The sequence below is a fragment of the Choloepus didactylus genome, chromosome X (assembly GCF_015220235.1).
Source record: "Choloepus didactylus isolate mChoDid1 chromosome X, mChoDid1.pri, whole genome shotgun sequence".
Classification (NCBI taxonomy): Eukaryota; Metazoa; Chordata; class Mammalia; order Pilosa; family Megalonychidae; genus Choloepus; species Choloepus didactylus.
The window spans coordinates 116,126,329-116,136,293 of NC_051334.1; positions in this window are offsets into that span (position 1 = coordinate 116,126,329).

A 9,965-nucleotide genomic window follows, 5' to 3' on the forward strand; every position below is an offset into this window, starting at 1 on the left:
ATTATATATGTAAATGTGGTTAAAAGTAGAAATTTTAGGTTGTATAAATGTTAATACAATAAAAATTAAAAATAAAAACATAGGACTGTACAACATAGTGAACCCTATAGGAAATGATGAACTATAGTTAATAGTACAATTATAAAAATGTACCTTCATGAATTATAACAAATGTACCACACTAATGCAAGGTGTTAATAATAGGGCAGAATAGGAGAACTCTGTATTTTACATATTTTATGCATGATTTTCTGTAAACCTATAACTTCTCTAATTAAAAAAAGAATTAATAAAGAAACCCTCTGAATAGACTTCCAGGAATATGGCAGAGTAAGTGAGGCAGACGGGCTTCTCCTCCATCAAAGTAACTAGAAAGAGGCTGGAGGACACCAGGGACCACAGTTCCAGGGTGTGACTGGCCACAGAGGGTCCCCCACAGTATGTGGAGGGAATACCCAACAAAAACAGGAGAAACAGTGGCTGGAGGGACATAGAGTGTTCCCTGTCTGGACCACCATCCCCCACCCCAGGCCAGCAGCAGCAAAACTGCCACCGGGCAAGGGAATGAGCAATGGCTCTCCACTCCCATGCACCTACCTTGACAGTTTGCTGGGGGGGTGATCCTTCATAGCCAGATAGCAGGGAACTCCCATGAGGGAACCCAGCAGGCTGCGATTGCTCTACCCAACAAAAGTCTGGGGGGTGCAATGGTGAGAAGCCGGCAAGGGAGAGGTGCCATACCAGTGATTGGGAGCCCCTCCCACACCTCAGAGACTCATGGGCACAAGGCAGGCAAAGAACTGGCAGGCAGCCCCCCCAAGACCCACCTGCGGGGTGCCCTTGATCAGGCTCCCTGCCTACCTGCTTGGGGCCCATGTTGCAGCCACAGGATGGGGATTCGCCAGAGCACATGGAGATCTGGTGCACTGCTTGGTTCCCCAACCAGTTTGGACTCCATCCACTGCACAGAAGTTCAGGGAAAGACCTACCTGAGAGCGCCATCTGCTGGTAGGTTAGGGAAACTGCACTCCAGCAAGCTGTACCTCAAGAGTGCCACCTGCTGGTAGGTTAGGGAAACTGTGCTCCAGCAAGCTGTGCTTCAGGATCGCCACCTGCTGATAGCATTGGGAAACTGCATTTCACCAAACCAAATGATATATAAATACTCAATTAATTCTGCACTTCCCAACATAACCCTATCAAGACAATCAAATGCCCCAAAGCCACAGAAAATTACAAAGCACTTGAAGGATATAGAAGATATGGACAAGCCAAACGAATAAATTAAAAAGCCAGAAGAGTCACAAAATTTGGAGCAATTAATCAAAGAAGTACTCACAAATATCAATATTATGGCTCAGGATATAAAGGACATGAAGAAGACCCTAGAAGAGCATAAAGAAGAATTTGCAAGAGTAAATAAAAAAATAGAGGAGCTTATGGAAATAAAAGACACTGTTGATCAAATTAAAAATATTCTTGAGACACATAACACCAGATTTGAAGAAGTAGAGGAACAAATTAAGGACCTCAAAGATTGGGTGATGGAAAGTGAAAGCACAAAAGAACAAATGGTGAAAAAAATTGAAAAGTTTGAAATGGATCTCAGGGAAATGATGGACAACATTGGTGTTCTAGAAGAGGAAGAGAAAAGTAAAGGGCTAGGAAGCATATTCAAAGAAATTGTCGGGGGAAACTTCCCAACTCTTCTAAATGACATAAATATCCAAATTAAAGAAGCCAAACTCCAAAAAAGAATAAATCCAAATAAACCTACTCCAAGATATATACTAATTAGATTGTCAAATGCTGAAGAGAAGGAGCAAGTTTTGAAAGCAGCGAAAGAGAAGCAATTCACCACATACAAGGGAAACAACATAAGACTAAGTACTGAGTACTCAGCAGGCACCATGGAGGCAAGAAGGCAGTGGTATGACATATTTCAGATTCTGAAAGAGAAAACTGCCAGCCAAGAATTCTTTATCCAGCAAAGCTCTCTTTCAAAATTGAGGGAGAGTTTAAAATTTTCACAAACAAATGCTGAGAGAATTTGTAAACAAGAGACCTACCCTGTAAGAACTATTAAGGGGACCTCTACTGGCTGAGAAAAAAAGAAAGGAGATAGATAGAGGCCTGGAGATGGGCACAGAACTGAGGAGTATTAGTAAGGGTAACTTAAAGGAAAAAAAAAAGAGGAGAAAAAAATAGATCTGACAACTGAAAACCAAAGGATAAGATGGCTGATTTAAGAACTCCCTTCACAGTAATAACTTTGAATGTGAATGGATTAAACTCTCCAATTAAAAGACACAGACTGGTAGAATGGATTAAAATGTATGGCCTATCGATATACTGTTTACAAGAGACTCATCTTAGACCCTGTGTCACAAAGAGACTAAAAGTGAAAGGATGGAAAAAATATTCCACACAAACTGCCATCAAAAGAAAGCTGGGGTAGCCATACTAATATTGGACAAAATAGACTTTAAATGTAAAGATGTCATAAGAGACAAAGAAGGACACTATATATTAATAAAATGGATATTTCACCAAAGAAATAACAATTATAAATGTTTATGCACCCAATCAAGGAGCTCTAAAATACATGAGACAAACATTGGCAAAACAGAAGGGAGCAATAGACACATCTAGAATAATAGTGGGAGACTTCAATACACCACTCTCTTCTATAGATAGAACAACTAGACAGAGGACCAATAAGGAAACTGAGGACCTAAACAATATGACAAATGAATTAGACTTAATAGACATATAATAGATCATTACATCCCAAAATACCAGGATGTACATTCTTCTCTAGTGTCCATGGAACATTTTCCAGGATAGATCATATATGGGGCACAAAACAAGTCTTAATAAATTTAAAATGATTAAAATTATTCAAAGCACATTCTCTGACCACAGTGGAATGCAACTAGAAATCAAGAACCACCAAAGAACCAGATCTTTCACAAATATATGGGGGTTAAAGAGCACACTCCTAAACAACCAGTGGGTCAAAGAAGAAATTGCAAGAGAAATTGGTAAATATATAGAGATGAATGAAAATGAGAACACAACATATCAAAACCTGTGGGTTGCAGTGAAGACAGTGCTGAGAGGGAAATTTATAGCTCTAAATGCATATATCAAAAAGCAAGAAAGAGCTAAAAACTAAAGACCTAACTGAACAACTGAACAAGCTAAAGAATGATCAGCAAACTAACCCTAAAGCAAGTAGACAAAAAGAAGTAACAAAGATGAAAGCAGAAATAAATGACTAGAGAACAACAACAACAAAATAGAATAAATAAAATCAGAAGTTGGTTCTTTGAGAAGATCAACAAGATTGACAGTCTCTTAGCTAGACTCACAAAGTCAGAAAGAGAGAAGTCCCAAAAAAACAGAATCAGAAATGAGAACGGGAACATTACTACATATCCCAGATAAATAAAAACTAATCATAGGAGTATAGTATGAACAACTGTATACCAACAAGGTAGACAATATAGAGGAAATGGACAATATCCTGGAAACACATGAACAACCTAGACTGACCCAAGCAGAAATAGAAGACCTCAACCAACCAATCGCAAGCAAAGAGATCCAATCAGTCATCAAAAATCTACCTGTAAATAAAAGCCCAGGGACAGATGGCTTCACAGGGGAGTTTTACCAAACTTTCCAAAAAGAATTGACACCCTTCCTGTTCAAACTCTTACAAAAAATTGAAGAAAAAGGAATACTACCTCATTTTATGAACCTAATATCACTCTGATACCAAAACCAGATAAAGACACTACAGAAAAGGAAAACTATAGACCAATCTCCCTAATGAACATAGATGCAAAAATCCTAAACAAAATACTTGCAAATTGAATCCAAAGGCACATTAAATGAGTTATACACCATGACCAAGTGGGGTTCATTCCTGGCATGCAAAGGTTGTTCAACATAAGAAAATCAATTAACGTAATACAACACATTAAAAAATCAAAAGGGAAAAATCAACTGATCATCTCAATGGATGCTGAAAAAGCATTTGACAAAATTTAACATCCCTTTTTGATAAAAGCACTTAAATGGTAGGAATTGAAGGAAACTTCCTCAATATGATAAAGGGCTGTGCTGGTTTGAATGTATTATGTCCCCCAAAATGCCAATGTCTTTGATGTAATCTTGTGTGGGTAGACGTTTCAGTGTTGATTAGATTGTAATTCTTTGTTTCCATGGAGATGCGCCCCACCCAACTGTGGGTGATGACCCTGATTGGATAATTTCCATGGAGGTGTTACCCCACCCATTCAGGGTGGGTCTAAATTAAATCACTGGAGCCATATAAATGAGCGGACAAACAGAAGGAACTCAGTGCAGCTGAGAGTGACATTTTGAAGAGGAGCTACAGCCAAAAGGGACACTTTGAAGGATGCACTGGAACTGAGAGAAGAGCTTCAGCTTACACAGACATTTTGGAGATGGCCTTTGAAAGCAGACTTTTGCTCCAGAGAAGCTAAGAGAGGACAAACGCCCCAAGAGCAACTAAGTGACATTTTTGAGGAGCTGAAGCCTGGGAGAAAGTCATTTTGAAACCAGAACTTGGAGCAAATGCCAGCCACATGCCTTCCCAGCTAACAGAGGTTTTCTGGACACCATTGGCCATCCTCCAGAGAAGGTACCTGATTGTTGATGCATTACCTTGGACACTTTATGGCCTTAAGACTGTAACTGTGTAACCAAATAACCCCCCTTTTTATAAAAGCCAATCCATCTCTGGTGTTTTGCATTCCGCAGCATTAGCAAACTAGAACAGTCATTAAGATGTCAATTCTACCCAAACTCATCTACAGATTCAATGCAATTCCTATAAAAATTCCAATAACCTACTCTTCAGACTTGGAAAAGCTAGTTATCAAATTTATTTGGAAGGTAAAGGGGCCTCAAATTGCCAAAAACATCCTAAAAAAGAGGAACAAAGTGGGAGGACTTACACTTTCAGACTTTAAAGCCTACTATAAAGCTACAGTGGTCAAAACAGCATGGTATTGGCATAAAGATAGATATATTGATCAATGGAATTGAATTGAGAGTTCGTAAATAGACCTTGGATATATAGTTGACTGATTTTTGATAAGGCCCCCAAGTCCACTGAACTGAGACAAAACAGTCTCTTCAACAAATGGGGCTGGCAGAACTGGATAACCATAACAAAAAGAGTGAAAGAGGACCCCTACCTCACATCCTATACAAAAATTAACTCAAAGTGCATCAAAGACCAAAATAACAGACAGTGCCTATGCTGGTTTGGATGTATTATGGCCCCCAAAATGCCATTATCTTTGATGCAATCTTGTGGGGCAGACTGATTAATCTTTTTGTTTAGGGTGTGACCTTTTGATTGGCTGTTTCCATGGAGATGTGACCTACCCAACTGTGGGTGATTGCTTTGATTGGATAATTTCCATGGAGGTGTTACCCCACCCACTCAGGGTGGGTCTGAATTAAATCACTGGAGCCATATAAATGAGCTGACAAACAGAAGGAACTCAGTGCAGCTATGACATTTTGGAGAGCAACTGAGAGTGACATTTTGAAGAGCAGCTGCAGCTAAGAGAGGACAAAATGCCCCAAGAGCAACATTTTGGAGAATGCCATTTTGAAACACCACCTGGGAGCAAGCAGACACCAGACATGTGCTTTCCAAGCTAACAGAGGTTTTCCGGACATCAATGGCCATCCTTTAGTGAAGGTACCAGATTCTTGATGCCTTACCTTGGACACTTTATGGCCTTCAGACTGTAACTTTGTAACCAAATAAACCCCCTTTATAAAAGCCAATCTGGAGGAGATCAAAGATGGTGGACTAGCAGAGACAGAGCAAAATACTTCTCCATGAAAAACACTAGATAAAAGACAGCAAGTGTTCCAGAATACCAGTTCCAGGGTTGTAATGGCTGGACAAGGTCTGCTACATGCACAGTGACTATGCACTTGGTGAAACCGAGAGTCTGCGTTTAGAAACGTGTGAGTGAGGCTGCTGGGGAAACCAGGGGTTGGCATTTGGAGGCGGGCTAGTTTAAAAACCCCAAAAGCAGCTGAGGACCCAGCAGTGAGAGCCACACAGTCGAGCGCGGTGGGGAGTGCCTTTCATGCCCTGGACACCCGCCTCAGTTCCTGGCATGGATGATAGCCTTTTGCACACCCGCAGCTAATTATCCTGGGGCTATGAATGGCCCGCTGCTGCAGGCAGAGGTCCACGGAAGTGGGAAGTTACCATGCCCCATAGCGACATCTTTTCAGTGGTCTGGGAATGCCCTTATGTGGTGCCATGGCCAAGAGCTTCCCTTGGGGTTTCCACTTGCCTGTGATATTGTGCAGTCTTCCTCCATGGAGGCCCATGGAGTGCACAGCTTGGAGGCGGGGTCCTGCACAGAAGTCCCAAGGGCCCTACACCTATCCCAGGGACTTGTGGGCCCGCGGCAGAGAGAGACTATGAGGAACCTGAGCTGAAGGGTTGGACTTGTGCAACAGCTTTAAGACTCCAGGAAAGTCTGGGAGATCTAAGTCTTAAAGCCTTCTTTCCTCCCTAACTGCACAAGGCACACCCCCCTCCTTCAGGGCTGGCAGCACCAACTGCACACGGAAATTTGGTGCACTGATTGGACTCCCACATAGTTTGGACCCCCACTTGCCACATAGACAAAGTTGGGGAGAACTGGCTTGAGGGTAATAGGTGGCTCGGGGGCGCCATCTGCTGGTAAGTCAGGGAAAGTACACTCCACCAAGCTTTAGATCTGACAAATAATAGATAATTGTTCAAATAAGCATGCATATCCTAAAAGAAACCAATAAAGATGAGCAAATGCCAAGAGGCCAAAAACAACAGAAAAATTTAAAGCATATGAAGAAACCAGAAGATATGGATAACCCAAACCCAAACACCCAAATCAAAAATCAGAGGAAACACAGTACTTGGAGCAATTAATCAAATAAGTAAGCATGAACAGCAAGATAATGGCACAGAATATAAAGGACATGAAGAAGAACCTAGAAGCGCATAAAGAAGAATTTGAAAGAGTAAATAAAAAAAATAGATGATTTTATGGAAATAAAAGAAACTGTTGATCAAATTAAAAAGATTCTGGATACACACAGTACTAGATTAGAGGAAACTGAGGAAATAATAAGCGAACTGGAAGAGTGCAGGCCTGAAAGTGAAAGTACAAAACAAAGAATGGAGAAAAATATTGAAAAATTCGAACTGGATCTCAGGGATATGATGGACAACATAAAGCACATAAATATAAGAATCACTGGTGTTCCAGAAGGGGAAGAGAAGGGTAAAGGTCTAGGAAGAGTATTCAAAGAAATTGTTGGGGAAAACTTTCCAGCCCTTTTAAAAAACATAAATATGTAAATCATAGATGCCCAATGAACTCCAAACAGAATAAATCCAAATAAGCCCACTCTGCAAAATATTCTGATCAGATTGTCAAATGCTGAAGAGAAGGAGCAAATTCTGAAAGCAGCAAGAGAGAAGCAATTCACCACATACAAGGGAAACAACATAAGACTAAGTAGTGACTACTCAGCAGCCACCATGAAGGCAAGAGGGCAATGGTATGACATATTTAAAATTCTGAAAGAGAAAAATTGCCAGTCAAGAATTCCTTATCCAGCAAAGCTCTCCTTCAAATTTGAGGGAGAGCTTAAAATCTTCACAGGCAAACAATTGCTGGGAAAATTTGCTAATGAGAGGCCTGCTGTACAAGAGATACTAAAGGGAGCCCTACTGGCAGAGAAACAAAGAAAGGAGAGAGAGGTATGGAGAAAGGTTCAGAACTAAACAGATTTAGTAAGGGTACATTAAAGGAAATAAAGAGAGAGGGGTAAAAAATATATCTGACAAACAAAAACCAAAGGATAGGATGGCTGATTCAAGAAATGCCTTCACAGCAATAACATTGTATGTGACTGGATTAAACTCCCCAATTAAAAGATATACATTGGCAGAATGGATTAAAAAATATGAACCATCAATATGTTGCTTAAAAGAGACTCATCTTAGACACAGGGACACAAAGAAATCGAAAGTGAAAGTATGGAAAAAAATATTTCATGCAAGCTACAGCCAAAAGAAAGCATGAGTAGCAATATTAATCTCAGATAAAATAGACTATAAATGCAAGAATGTTATAAGAGACAAAGAAGGTCACTATATAGCAATAAAAGGGACAATTCAACAAGAAGAAATAACAATCATAAATGACTATGCACCCAATCAAGGTGTCCCAAAATACATGAGAGAAACACTGGCAAAACTGAAGGAAGCAATAGATGTTTCCACAATAATTGTGGAGGACTTCAATACATCACTCTCTCCTATAGATAGATCAACAAGACAGAAGACCAACAAAGAAATTGAAAACCTAAACAATCTGATAAATGATTTGAATTAACAGACATATATAGAACATTACATCCCAAATCACCAGGATACACATTCTTCTCTAGTGCTCATGGAACTTTCTCCGGAATAGATCATATGCTGGGCCATAAAACAAGCTTCAATAAATATAAAAAGATTAAAATTATTCAAAGCACACTCTCTGATCACAATGGAATACAATTAGAAGTCAACAACCATCAGAGACTTAGAAAATTCACAAATATATGGAGGTTAGACAACACACTCCTAAACAATCAGTGGGTTAAAGGAGAAATTGCGAAATATATAGAGACGAATGAAAATGAGAACACAACATATCAAAACTTATGGGATGCAGCAAACGCAGTATTGAGAGGGAAATTTTTAGCTCTAAATGCATACATTAAAAAGGAAGAAAGAGCTAAAATCAAAGAACTAATGGAACAACTGAAGAAGCTAGTAAATGAATAGCAAACTAATCCTAAACCAAGTAGAAGAAAAGAAATAACAAGGATTAAAACAGAAATAAATGACATTGAGAACAAAAAAAAACAATAGAGAGAATAAATAACACCAAACATTGGTTCTCTGAGAAGATCAACAAGATTGACAAGCCCTTAGCTAGACTGACAAAATCAAAAAGAGAGAAGACCCATATAAACAAAATAATATATGAGAGAGGCAACATTACTGTGGATCCCAAAGAAACTGAAAAGAATTATAAAAGAATACTATGAACAACTGTATGCCAACAAACTAGATAATGTGGAGGAAATGGACAATTTCCTGGAAACACATGAACAACCTAGACTGACCAGAGAAGGTATAGAAGACCTCAAACAACCAATCGCAAGCAAAGACATCCAATCAACCATCAAAAAGCTTCCCACAAATAAATGCCCAGGGTGAGATGGCTTCACAGGGGAATTTTACTAAACTTGCCAACAAGAACTGACACCAATCTTACTTAAACTCTTTCAAACATTAAAGAAAATGGAGCACTACCTAACTCATTTAATGAAGCTAACATCACTGTAATACCAAAACCAGGTAAAGATGCTATAAGAAAGTAAAACTACAGGCCAATCTCCCTAATGAATGTAGATGCAAAAATTCTTAACAAAATACTTGCTAATCAAATCCAAAGACACATTAAAAAATCATACACCATGACCAAGCGGGGTTCATCTGAGCCATGCAAGGATGGTTCAACATAAGAAAATCAATCAATGTAATACAACACATTAACAAATCAAAAGGAAAAAATCAAGTGATCATCTCAATAGATGCTGAAAAAGCATTTGACAAAATCCAGGATGCTTTTTTGATAAAAACACTTCGAAAGGCAGGAATTGAAGGAAACTTCCTCAATATGATAAAGGGTGTATATGAAAAACCCACAGCCAGCATAGTACTCAATGGAGAGGGACTGAAAGCCTTCCCTCTAAGATCAGGAACAAGACAAGGATGCCCACTGTCACCACTGTTATTCAACATTGTGCTAGAAGTGCTAGCCAGAGCAATCTAGCAAGACAAAAAA